The sequence below is a fragment of the Dendrobium catenatum genome, unplaced genomic scaffold (assembly GCF_001605985.2).
Source record: "Dendrobium catenatum unplaced genomic scaffold, ASM160598v2 original_scaffold_237497, whole genome shotgun sequence".
NCBI lineage: Eukaryota > Viridiplantae > Streptophyta > Magnoliopsida > Asparagales > Orchidaceae > Dendrobium > Dendrobium catenatum.
In genome coordinates, this window is record NW_021555905.1 from 64,677 (window position 1) to 79,120 (window position 14,444).

The window sequence follows — 14,444 nt, forward strand, 5'->3', positions numbered from 1 at the left end:
CAGCTGAGAAGCACTCCTCTCTAAAACAAAAGAAACAATCTCCATATTCCACAAAACCATAATGCCACCAGCAGTACCCACAGCTGGGAAATGAAAAATAATCCCAATCCTTCCCAATAATGAAATCAACTTCAGTTCTATCAATACTTGATAATTTGGTTTCCATCAACCCGACAAAACAAACATCATGAATAATTTGGATAATAGCTATTTTTAATTCTAAATTTTTAGTTTGAATAGCATGTCATTTAATACTCTAACAAATTCTTTCAACTACTAGGTTAGCATTCTCCCGAAACATCTCGAATGATCTTAATCTTGAACTGGGTTATACTTGTTTTTTTCTTATAAGGGTCCTTTTATTTATGGATTAAATAATAAAGGCTCCTTAATGATTAAATAAAGTATACAAAAAGATATAATAAATAAAAAAATTAAATAATAAATTGAATATTTTAATTGATTTTTCAAAAGTTTTTATTTTCATTTTTTAACAAACAAAATAAAGATACATGATGTAAATAGGTTTTAATATATAGTAGTTTCAGTAATAATATATTTTGTAATAAGCACAAAACTTCCCTAACAACGGAGCCAAAAACTTATTATTGTGGCTATGTTGCGTTTGATATGATAGAATAATGGTGAGCTAATGCAAAACTCATTAGATTTGACATATGCTTTGGTTTTCTTTGATATAAAATTTTAAAATAGCCTGCTAATTTATATAAGTATAAATACTGAATCAAGCAATAAAGTAATAAAGAAAAGTTTCAACCCCAAGAGGATGTGATCTTCTATACTATAATCAAAACTACTATTGCTTACTCCAATTTTAAGAATTTGTCCTACTAAGAAAATGTTGTTTCTAAGTTCCTACAATTGAGTGGAAATAAATTTTTTGACTTATGTATGAAAATAAAATATTTTTTCTAATATGTCTTTTAATTGTAGATGTGGATCAACGATATGTATCTCAAGATCACTATTGAGCTTATAGGCAAGAAAAGAAAGATGGCTAGTCTTCCTATAATTTTACTATCTCCATAGAATCTTGAATATTAAAACATCCTATGCCTAGCCATGCCAATATTCCATTTTAATATACCTAATTATTATTGCATTCCTCCATCAATGCTATATACATTGCACTAGATTTTAGCAACATAGATGACCATTGTATGTATTAAACAAAGAACACGAGAAAATTTAAAACATCATTGTATTCATTAAAGAATAAGATTCTACATTAGTACTTAATATATTATTTACATCATCAACCTAAAATAGAATATCTTGCTAAATATAAAATAAATAATAAGCAAACTCATATTCATTTCTTTCATAGAATAATAAAGTACAAGAGATTAGAAATAAATTTATCACCATGACGGATTTAAATTTCTTCTCTACACTCCTTCCTCGACTTATAGAGTTGCTCATACAAATTTAGGTTAGTCCCAATAAAGATTGTATCTTGCACATACCTAGCCTCCCTTAGATTTTAATCTAAGGCATACTAAAGAATTACACTAAAAAGTTACTTAATTATTTTTAGGGAATAGAACTACATAAACTAAAGAATATACTTCTATTTATAAAAAGTATATTATTGAATTTGAGTGCTGTAGGAATGGATAGGGTTGCACTACAACAGGAAAAACTGAAGTAGCTTCTTGCCACTGGAATATTAGTTCTGCAGCTATGCTGAGTGATGTGGCAAGGTTACATGTTAAATAAGTGCAGCTCTTTACTAAGTCGGTACAACTCATAGAAGTTATAACTACTTTATCGTGGCACTCTAAAATGTGAGCATTATAATGATTGGAATGCTTTTCAACACTGCAACACTAAATTGTCTTGCGTTCCTTTATTGAACTTTTTTGAGACACCGAATACTATAATGCAGATTTGGCATATAGGGGCACTGTTATGCACTTTGACACTAACATCTGTGATGCTACAATACTTGCAAATAGGAAAGATCTATGTCACCGTATTAAAATTATCACTTTGGCATTAATCTATATGGTGTTTTAACATGAATCTTTTTGGCATTATGGAGTTGTGGTGCTGCCCAACACTTGTAGTATTGACATTTTCTTGCACAATTCCTATACAAACATAACAAAAATAAGAAACTTTCATTGTATTTAACTTAACACAAATAATATACAATTTACAATTATCACCAATTTAATTTCTTCAGATCAAGAGGAATTATCTTTGATCAAATTTAGATTTATATTTAAAGCAACGCATGGTCTAAAGACTTCTAATTAGGAAAAAATTATTTTAATAATATTTAGATTTGGAGCTAGATCAGGATCAGGTATGAAGATTTAAGACTATGAGAATTAATATTAGATTGAGGTTTAGACTAGGACCGAGTCTGCAGACTTAAGATAGAGAGGAATTAATTTTGATATGATTTAGTTTTAAATTTGGAATAGGACATAATTTGAGGATTTTAGACCTTGGGGACTTTTAATATTAAGATGGAATTTAGACACACATTTAAATGAGAACCAGTAAGGGTTTCATACCTGACCTTGGAACAAATTATTTCATTAGACATATATAGTTTTTTTATGGGATTACAAATGAAACTTGAATTTAGACTTTACATGCATTGACAATAACAAGGGTTCCCGTACCTGATTTGGGAAAAAATCAGTCTGTTGGATATCTATTGCTTTTGAAGGATCTACAAATGAAACAAAAGTTTAGAGTTTACATGAGATGACATTGATAACTATTTCCCCTCTATATTATGAAAAAATTAGTACATTAAACTTATAAAGTTGTTGATAGGTTTTCAAATTAAATTGGAATTTTAATTTTATAGGAAATGACACTCATAAATATTTCTACCAAACCTTGGACCAAATCTGTAAGATGGATATTTATATTTTAGGATGGGTTTATAATAGAAAACAAAAAAGACTTTACATGAAAATACACTAAAAATGATTTGTTCTTAACCGAGGACAAAAAAATTATGTTGGACATTTATAGTTATTATTGGGTTTAAAAAATGAAATCTAAATTTGGACTTTACATGGAACAACATTGACAAGGGGTTCCTACTACACCTAGGACAAAATGAATACATTGGACATCTACAAGAAAAACTACATCGATCCTTTGTCCCACTATTAATAACATTAGACAAAATTAATAACATTGGACATGTATAATTATTAATTGGTTTACAAATGAAAATTAAAATTAGACTTTACATGGAATGTCACAATATACTGATTTTATCCTAGGTTAGCTCATAACCATTGTCAAATATATTATTTATGTGGTATATATAAATGAATGATGTAATATATTCAAACATTTTTTTTCAATATATATATATAAAGTTTAGTCTTCGCAAAAGATGAAGAGAGGAGCCCAACCCCAACGAAGTTGCCAAAAAAATCCAATGGATAAATAAAATGTAAACATTTTGTCACATGATTTGCTTTATGTTTCTTTTGTCAAATCCGCATAGCAATACGTTGTACCATCCCAAAACATAGACTAATGTTTCACCATCACATTCAAAAGAGAAATGAAATTTACTTATATAATTAAATACAACATAAGGAATCTTTAATTAATCTTGAAGTATAAGAAAACATTCATCTATCATTTTGATTATGAAACTAAACTAAAGTATAAAATTTATAGCCTCTGTCCACATGAATCTTCTACTCTGATAGAGATCTAAGGTAAGGTTTATTTCTTACTAGGTTGTAAAGTCCTTATAGAGGCAATCCCATAAAGTTAATTGTATCATAAGAGATAAAACTCTTTAATAAAGTTATGACTAAACTTTTTTAAAAATTATAGAGATTTAAATAAAAGTTTTGGTTAAGAGGATCAAAGAAAAAAATTTGAACTTTAGATTTAGATATTTTAAGCATTAGATATTAGATGATTGAATATGGATAGGAGAAACTAATGAGTGTATACTCTATGGAGTTATGCTTACATCAAACTAACTATAACTAACATCCTAAGAAATAGCTAACATGTTATGAATGCAAGATAAGCTATCTCTATACCCTATGAGTCATGGATATTTAGTTAAGAATGCTTAATCAGAACTCTTTATTATCAAAATATATTAAAATTGTATGATGCAATCATATAAAAAAGCAATGTATAAATAAAACTTTATTTATTTATAATATAATCAAAGTAGAACCCTGTGTCAGATGTAAAGTAAAGATGGCCAAGCTCCACTATAACAAGTATGGATTTTTATCCCTCTATAATATTGGTTTAAATATGATTACATATATTTGACATTAAAATTTTGGCTTATAGAAGTTCTATTAAATTCCAAAAGTTAATGAACTTCAATGGAAGAAGAATCATTCCTTTTTGGAACTTCTAAATGAAAGTAAGAAAAAAAATTTAAAACTTTCTATTACTCTTTAATATTTACAAAGAAATCTATTTACAACTTTAAATTTATACATATATATCTACATTTCCACCTAGGAACATTTTACTTTCTATAAGAAATTAAAATATCAATAAATAAATAGAATGCAAAAGTGCAATGCAGGTGTATAAAGGATAACACAACCTAAGAGTTTAATACATCTTAGATAGTCTATGATGAACCTAAAGGAATAATAAACCAGACATATTGAGTATAGAAAGTCAACACGTTAATGATAAAAACCCTCTAGTCAAGGTACTCCAAATAATCCAAAATATAACATCAACGACCTATCTAATAATAGAGTCAATTGCCCTATTAAACCATCTAAAGTGTTTATAAAAAGCTATGTGGTTTTGTTAGGATCTAAGTTTATTTTGTTTAATGTTACAAATAATTTAATTCCTATGTTTTTAATGTAAAAGGGGTTTTATTAATTTAAGTTTTGATATTTCAGGATTTTATGATTTATTTAAAGGATATATTTTAAGGGTTTCAACTATTATTTTTATGTTTTATAGAATATAACACCCAATAACACGTAAGAGTTAGGAGTCGTTGATTAGCTAGTCCAAGGCTCATATTTGTAATGCATTTGATTTCCCCTAAAGGATTAAATGAAATTCATAGAGTCCTTCATTTTTTTTATATTTTTATAAATATTTATTTTGTTTTAAGAAACTTTATTAATTAAGAATCTCAAATAAATTTGAGTTATCAATGATGAAAGTCTTGTTCATTTCAATTCATACGCATTTTCTCCCTCTTAAGAGATAAAGCATACAAATAAAGCCATGATTTATTAAAAAAATTTATTTTAAAATAAATATGTATTATTTAATTCTTTTAATTTAATTTATTAAGTTTAATTTTGATTTGATTTGTCCTTAGAAAAGTCTAACTTCAACAATAGACCAATGAACTTGTCGCCATACCAAACATTATGGACCACCGCAAAAGAAAAGGTGAAAAACTAAATTAACCTAACCCAAAATAGACAGGCTTCATAACATTATTAGAAAAGCTAGCATCAACAACAATAGTAAAACTCATAATATCAAATAAATAATCAACCAGCTGAACCTGAAGCTCACATTCATATAATATAGATGAAAAGGAGTAGCATCAATAGGAAAAAAATTATTGTTACAAACCCCATGGTCATGAACAAAAGTAGGCACAAAAAATAGGGGAAAAAATAGTAGCAATTTTCAAATAAACAACAACAAAAGATCCATCCTTAGAAGAAGAGAAATCCCTCATGGAGAAAAGAAAATAAACTCCTCCCACAAACATAAAAAGAGCCAGAGTTCTCATTCCCATGATAACCATTATAAAAAACCAAAAGTCTAAATGTAACTAGTTAAATAACCTACCAAAAAGGTAAGGCCAACAAATAAACCTAAAAAAAAAAATCAAACAAGGATTCTAAGAAAAAAAAAAGTGAAAAATATGTCCATAAACCAAAGAAATAAAACAACTAAAGAGGGAAGGGTAAATTTAGCTCAAGAGCATAGTATCTGTATTATAATTATGAAATAAACCTCATTGCCACAAAAATCAAATACAAAGCCAACCTAGCCTTCTCATAATAACCTTGGAGAGGATAAATGGATCATAAAAGACTGAGAAGGAGTCAGAGATATAATTCATATCTAGGAAACAACAAGGGATCCTCACCAATCACAACAAAAAATAAAGCAAGAAAGGGGGAATAACCAACAACTCTTCATCAATAAAAAAGTACAGTTATACTTATTAAGGACAAAAACTAACTGCACTACACAATGCTTGCAGTAAAATCAATAGTCCACCCAAAATTATTGAACTGACAGGGGAAAATCTAATTGAGGAATAAAGGAACACATCCAAACATGCCATAGGACATTAAATTAAGATTAGATGACCAGTAATAAAGATTTAAACTAGAATCCAAAATATTACAATCATAGCCAAAATCAGCCCAGCCAAACAAGTTGAAAAATAGGTAGAAGAGATAACCATGCTAGAAATCAAACATAATAACATAATAGAAAAAAAGAAGAAATAAAACCCACCAAAAACCAAGCCAATTCCAATAGGCCAAGGTAGACAACAAACAACTTTAACCAAACATAGGGAAACCTAATTTTATCCAACCTTATGAAACCTTTTATAATAACAAGAAAATACAAGTAGTGTAGAGCCATAAGGTAACTCAAAGAAAAATTATAATTATCTAACCAATCATCATAGATATTACCCTGCCTATGAATATGAGATGTACTGAAGTTTAAAAGTACCAGAGCTATTTAATTTCTCTAATGAAATAGAACTATTCATGGCTAAAATATTAACACTAAAATCCTTTAGGCAATGAGAATAATAAATCACATCAACTTTAATACAAATGCTAGTAATTTTAAGAGAAAGATAGATGCTCAGCCCATATAAAATAGATGATAATTCATCATAAATAATAGAGCAACTATGTAAAGAGGCAGCATAAGCCATAATGTTATTACCAAAATAGTCCCTAATAATACCACCATAGCCACAACCAGATCTATTAATTGAGCCATCAATATTAAGTTTATAAGTGTGCATAATAGGCTTGATCCAAACAACCAACCTAGGCTCATCTAGAAAATGGTTAGCACTCAAAGAGATGTCAATATTAGAAGCCATAAAAGATACACCTTAAAAAATTTTAGCCCTAAAAAAACTGGCATTAAATAACTTCCAAACTTCATCTTTGAATTGACTAATAATATGCCAATGATTCATAGTGGTACTGATAATGAAAGAGGCCTTTCTAGCAAGCCATAAGAACGCACATGGATCACATTTTCGAAATGAACTTTATAGTTAATAAACAACTCGATAAGAATGTTAGAAATTGTATTATACCATTAAAGTTAATAGATCTAAAAAAAATCATCAAAATAAATCTAGACTTTAGCAGCAATAAGCTTAGAAATAAACACATTGTGCTTTGTCTCCACATGGGAGCAATATTGACATCTAGAGGGTAAAACAAAACCTATACCCTTTAAGTTCTCACCTATAGGAATAAACTCAAGCATGATTCTACAAATAAAGATATCCATAGAGGTAGCATTGGCCCACTTTTTTTTATTTAAAAAAAAATATGCTTTCTTTCTTATATTTTAAAAACAAAAGTAAACATAAATTATTAACAACACGAATAACTTGATTAAGAAAATTTTATGGTGGATTCAACAATCTTATAAAAGATTCCTATGCGATAGAAAAAAAAATATAGGAAGATAAAAAAATCAGTTTAAAAATCCAATTTAAAATATGATGAAGATTTTGAATCAAAAGTAAAATAACCTATTTAAGAAGAGAGAAAGAGAAACAAAATCATGAGTTCCCTTCCTCTGACTGTTTTAGAGAAGTCAAACACAACTTACTAAAGATTTCAAGCAAAAATAGGAAGTAGATTTTTTATTTTTAGAAAATTGAATGTGTGTGTTGATCAGAGAAAAAACTTTCATGAAAATAAAAATTTCAAAGAATAAACAAAACAAAAACACAAAATAAAAATGAAAAACATGAAAACAAAAACACAACACAAAAAGACGAAAGTCTTTTAACCATTTTCTCTCTCCTGGTCCGATGCTTCAGAAACCATATCTGCCCATGAGATTTTTTGCCTTTTATTATTTTCCCAGTTTGAATTTTGCTTTGCCTTGCCCTTTTCTTTCGTAGGAAGAATTCTTAAATTAGGGCACTAATTTTTCATATGTCCAGGCTTCCTGCATCGAAAGCAAATAATGTCAGAAGAAATATGGACATCCTTTCCACTTTACCTTTTCTCCACTTTTGCTTAAGCTTAGGTGAGCTTTGTGATTTGCTTGACACGTCATTGCCTTCGTCACCAACTATGCTATCTCTTTCTATATCTCTAGCTTTTAGAATAATAGTTTCACCTGCAACCAAAAGTCTTAGACCCAAACATTGCTCATAGGCAATGAGTGAGCCAATCAAATTATCAATAGAATACTCATTCAAATTTTTTGATTCACAAATAGCAACTACTTTAGCATAAAACTTATCCAGTAGACAATGAAGAATTTAGTTAACTTTTTCAAAATTTGAAAAAACTTTTTCTAAAGCATGCAATGAGTTTACAATTTGAATGAATTTGGTATACATGCCTAAGACTGTTTCATAAGGTTTCATTCAAAATAATTCAAAATCATGCATTAACAAATTCAACTTGGATTGCTTGATTTCATTCGTGCCTTCGTATATGGTATGCAGATTATCCCAAACTTCCTTACCAGTAGTTCACGTGGATACTAACATAAAATCTTCAGAATTTAAAGCTCAGAAAAAGCAATTTAAAGATTTTTCATTCAGTTGAGCATTCAATTGTTCTTCCTTATTCCATTGATTAAAAGGAATATTAATTTTAATTCCATTAACAATACGTGACGGTGATGAATAACCAGTTAAAATCATATGCCTCATGCGAAAATAAATCGATTCCAAGAAAATAGACATGCGAGTTTTCCAAAAATTAAATGACATATTTTCAAATAAAAGAGGTCTGGAGATTGAATAACCTTCCACAACATTACGATTAGCCATGGATCGAAAAATTCAAAAGCTTTTAAAAACTTATTTTATGAATCTTACTCTGATACCACTTAGAGGTGCTTAGATGACACTTGAAAGTGCTCTAAGACCACTTGAAAGTTCGTTAGGGATGTTAAGCCCTTATGAACTGGCCCAAGGCTACAAAGAGAGAGGTGAATTGGATAACTTTAAAACCAAAGCTAAAACTCAAACCTAAATCACCACAGAAATCAAAGTGAGGAAATTAAATAATGCGGAAGCAATAATAAGAAAAGAACACACTGGATTTATATTGGTTCAGTCAAACCTTGACCTACGTCTACCCCTTGGAGGCACCCTCCAAGTATTGCACTAAAATAAGTGTCTCTCCTTTAGTCCCCACATCTAGGTGGAGAAGCCCCTTACAAAATCACTTCCACCTTCCCAGGTACGGCGGAGTCGCCGGGTCCTTTGACACCAAAGAGATCTTCTTCTTTGGTGAACTTACCTCAGGACAAGCCTTGAATCCAATGGTACTAAGGTGCGAGTTTGCCGGAGCAACCGTGTGGATCCCCCACCACACTCCTTTGAGTTCCTCCCCCTCACAAGATCTTCTCCCTCTCAAACTCCACCCTTTCCTCTCTCCCTTTCAAGTTCTCTCTTCAAGTTTCCCCCACAAGAATGAAGCTACAATGGCTGTCAAAGAAACATACAAAGTGCCTTGCCATAGCTTAAATAGAAGCTCTCAAAACGAGCTCATTAATGCAAGTTGCCGCCATTATCGTCCAGGATGATAGACATATCGTCCTGGCCGATTAGTTCAAATATGAGGAAAATCGTCCTGAATATCGCCCTGAAATGAAGCTGGACGATGTCTAATCGTTTCGGACGATCTTGCGATCGGCCCGGATGAAATCCCCATTAATTGCTTTCCAAAACTGCCTGAGAAATTTTGGAAAAATTGTCCTGGATCATCCTGGACGATATTTTATTATCCAGGCCGATCCACTAGGCCGATATCCAAAAATAAGAATTTCTTAAGTAGATATGGCGGCAAATTCTTGCTGAATTGAGCCGATCATCCTGGTCGATACAAAATCATCCAGGATGATGCGTTTTACATAAAGACGGCTGCTTTAATGAGGATGCCCTAATTAGGGTTTCTACGTTTGTCAGATCGTCCCGGACGATGTTACAAAAAATAAAAATCTTTTAGGGCACAACAGAAAATCTTCCAAGTTATAAATCATCAGATGCCACACCAAATATAACAGACTCAAGAAAGGAAAAAGATTATAAACTGACACAGACCTAGTCTACCCAATCTTAAGCTGATTCCAGATTGCAGTCTGATCGTGTGGACCTGAAACGTTAGCACATAAGGCAATCATAGAGAAATAAGGAATGTTTGCTATCATCAAAATTATAAACTATAGATCCGCAATAAAAATGACATGCTTGAAGGATCGAGAATGACCATCTAGGATGGAAGCAATTGGAGGGAAAGATGAAGATAAAGTCCTCCTCTCCCAAAGCAACAAACCAAAAGAAAGCCTCAAAATACAACCACATAAGGTTTAAGAAAAAGCCAACAAAAATAATGATGAGACAAAAATCCAAACCAGATCTCCCGATGAAAGAGTGGCGGATTTCGAACGCAAGACCTAGATCATCAAATAATAACCCAGGGAGATAGAGCGTAACAGTCAACTATTTGTTATACTTTTCATGAATGACAAAATTATGAAACATCTATTTGGCAAAGATGGATGATTGTTACTCTTCAATTGGGTCTCATGATATCTGCTTCTTTCTCCTTAGGATTAACTTCAAGGTTACTAGTTAAGGATTCCATGAGCCAACTACTTACAGAAATTGCAAGCAGACATAATTAAGTTTCCATGTTTTTAATTGAAGTAGCTTGGCTTTGTAACTGATTTTCTAATTGTACAATCATATATCCTAGTGGTATCTTTCTAGTTTTATACTAATTGTCTTGATTAAGTCTAGTAGGATAAGCTGGTCTTGAATTATTATTAACTTAATTTTGATTATTCTAATTTGCTCATTGGTTATTTTAACTAGAATTCCATTGATTTTCACTTTTTTTATTTGATCAACTAAAATTAGAGTGTTTCTTCCAACCTGCATTATATGTATTTGAAAAGTGATTATTTTGTCTTCCAATCAAATTTATATTTTCAATCCATTATAGATCATTCTCTTTCATTATGTTTTTATCTTGTAAATGTAAAGATGAATCATAATTTAAGCTTAAAGTGCTGAACTTCTTTTATATTGCATAACATGTGCAGTCATAATAGATAAAGAATGATTTTCATAGACTCCTGCCACTCTCTTAGGATTCACCCTATAGCAGGTCACCAAAATTTATTTGTTGTCAATTTTGAATTACTTCATAATCATCCTCAAAAGTCTTTGAAATCAAAGAATCTCCAACTGTAGCATCAATTATAGATCTAAGAGATCCTACCAATCCATTGTAAAAAGTTTGAATGATTAACCAATTAGGTAAAGCACGATGAGGGAACTTTCTAAGAATCTCCTTGAATCTCTCGTAACTCTCAAAAATAGATTATCCTTCTAACTGAGTAATAGAAGTAATTTTATTTTTAAGTTTGGTTGTCTTAGAATATGGGAAATAATTTTCTTTAAACTTCTGAGAAAACTCATTCCATGTGACAATAGAGCTTGGTGGTAAAAAAATTAACCACATTTTTTCCTTGTCTCTTCGAGAAAATGGGAATAATATAAATCTAATGGCATCATCATTAACACAATGACTTAAATAATGCTCAAATTTTGAACTAAATGTATTTTAGGATCTTCAATGGGAGTTCTTCTAAACTGAGAATTTTGTACCACTGAAAGATTGCAGGTGTTAATTCAAAATTATTAGCTTGGATAATAGGTCTATTTATGCTATGTTGAAGTCTTTCCATGTCTCTCATTCTCTATATTACTTCCTCTCTCTCTCATTCTCTCTCTCTCTCTCTCTCTCTCTCTCTCTCTCTCTCTCTCTCTCTCACTCACTCTCTCTATCCCTCACTCCACTAACTCACTAGTCATCCCCCTCTCTCCCTTTTTATCTATCCCTCCCTCGCTCTATATCTCTCTCATTTTCTCCCTCTCACTCATTACTACTCTCGCTCTATCTCTCCAATCTCTATCTTCATCTACATCTATCTCCTTCTCTTGCTCACTCTATCACCCTCTCTCACTTCTCTTTCTTTCTTTTTCTCACCTCTTAACTCTATTTTTTCCATTATCTCTATATTCCATGCAGTCTCTCACATTCTCTCTCAATCACACTAGCTTTTTCTTAAAATATATCTCCCTCTTTCTCACTCTCCATATCTCTATCTCTCACTCAATGTCCTTATACATATCTCTCTCTTAGTCTCTCTCTCACTCTCCCATTCCTCACTCTCTTTTGGTATTACATCTCTCCCTCCCTTTTTTGTATACCTATCTCTCACTCCCTCTCTTTCTATGTCTAACTTTATGTCTCTCTTTCTCTATATCACTTGCTCTTTCTCATTCTCCCTCTCACAGTATCTCTCTCTCTCTCACTCCCCACCACTCTCTCTCTCTCTCACTCCCCACCACTCTCTCTCTCTCTCTCGCACAAACACACAGACATTCGCACACACTCTCTCTCTCACTCACTCCACTCACTCTCTGTTCATCCACCTCTCACTCCCTTTCTATCTCTCCCTCCTCTTGCGTTTCTCCCTCTCACGCACAGACACTCTTCCTCTATCTCTCCTCTCTTTATCTTCATTTACTTCTCTCTCTCTCTCTCTCTCTTTTTTACTCACTTCATTACCCTCTCTCACTTCTCTTGCTCTCTTTTTCTCAACCCTACACTCTTATCTTTACCTCGATCTCTATATTCCATACACTCTCTCACTTTCTCTCTCTTTTATTTTGAAACAGTGCAAAAGCATTGAATTAAAAGGAAAGGAAACAAGCCTTGATACAAACTAAATTGGTAACATCTCAGCCTTGATTAAATCAATCAAGGAGATATGAATGCTACTATATGAAAAGCTATCAAAAATAATACTGCCATCTAAAGCTAAAGTAGCACAAAAATCAGCTACTTTATTACATTCTCTATTAACATGATAAAAAATGACCTTATTAAAGTCACTCAAGAAGAGAAGCTCATTGGCCGGCCAATTATCCAAATGCCAATCAACCTTCTTCAAAGAATCTTGTAAGAATGTAATCACATTGACATTATCACTTTCAAGGATAATGCCCTTACTTTCAAGCATCCAACTTTGTAGTGGTTCGTTCAAACCATGACCTACATCCACTCCTTGGAGGCACCCTCCAAGTATTGCACTAAACTAAGTGTCTCTCCTTCAGCCCCCACAGCTAGGCGGAGAAGCCCTTACAAAATCACTTCCACCTTCCCCTGTGCGGCAGAGTCGCTGGGTCCTTTGACACCAAAGAGATCTTCTTCTTTGATGAACTTCTCTCGAGACAAGCCTTGAATCCAAAGGTATTCAGGTGCGAGCTTGCCAGAGCAACCGTGTGGAACCCCCTCCACACTCCCTTTTCCCCCTCACAGGATCTTCTCCCTCTCTCAAACTCCAACCTTTCCTCACTCCCTTTGAACCTCTCTCTTCAAGTTTCCCCCAATAGAATGAAGCTACAAAAGCTACCAAAGACACTTACCAATTGTCATGTCATAGCTTAAATAGAAGATCTCAAAACAAGCTCATTAATGCAAGTTGCTTACTTTATCGTCCAGGACGATACTAATATCGTCTTGTACGATAAGTGCAAAATAAGCCCAATCAGCCAGAACGATTTGAGACAATCAGAAGAAATTTGTTCATATCATCTAGGATGATAATATATCATCCTGTACGATCAAAATAAATCATGGAATATCATCCAGAACATCGCCCTGAAAAAGAGCTGTCCGATGTCCAATTATCTAGCATATCGGCCAGGATGATCTAGCGATCTTCAAGGATGATTTAATCGTGCAATCAAGTCGTAATAGCTTTTCTTGAATTCCAGAGAAATTTTGGAAAAAATTGTTCTGGATCGTCCTGGATGATATTTTATAGTCCTGGACGATTCACCTGGACAATGCCCAAAAATAAATAATTCCTAAATAGATCTAGCAATAGATTCTTTCTATTTTAAGCCTATCATCCTGGCTGATACAAAATCATCCAGGACGATGTGTTTTGCCTAATGACGGCTTCTTTAATTAGGATTCCCTAATTAGGGTTTCTGCTTTTGAACAGATCGCCCAAGCCGATATAAATATCATCCCAGACGATGTTACCAAAAATAATAAACTCTAGGGAACAATTAGAAAATCTTCCAAGTTACAAAGCATTAGGAGCCACACCAAATACAACAGACTTAAGAAAGAAAAAAA

General features: G+C 32.1%; 1 non-coding gene across 1 annotated transcript; it reads left to right on the forward strand.

Moving 5' to 3' along the window:
* The first annotated feature begins 11,547 nt into the window (after window positions 1-11,547).
* Window positions 11,548-11,654, forward strand: LOC114578958. The gene has a single exon (XR_003699856.1). It is a non-coding gene; the product is annotated as a small nucleolar RNA R71 (small nucleolar RNA).
* The last annotated feature ends 2,790 nt before the right edge of the window (window positions 11,655-14,444 follow it).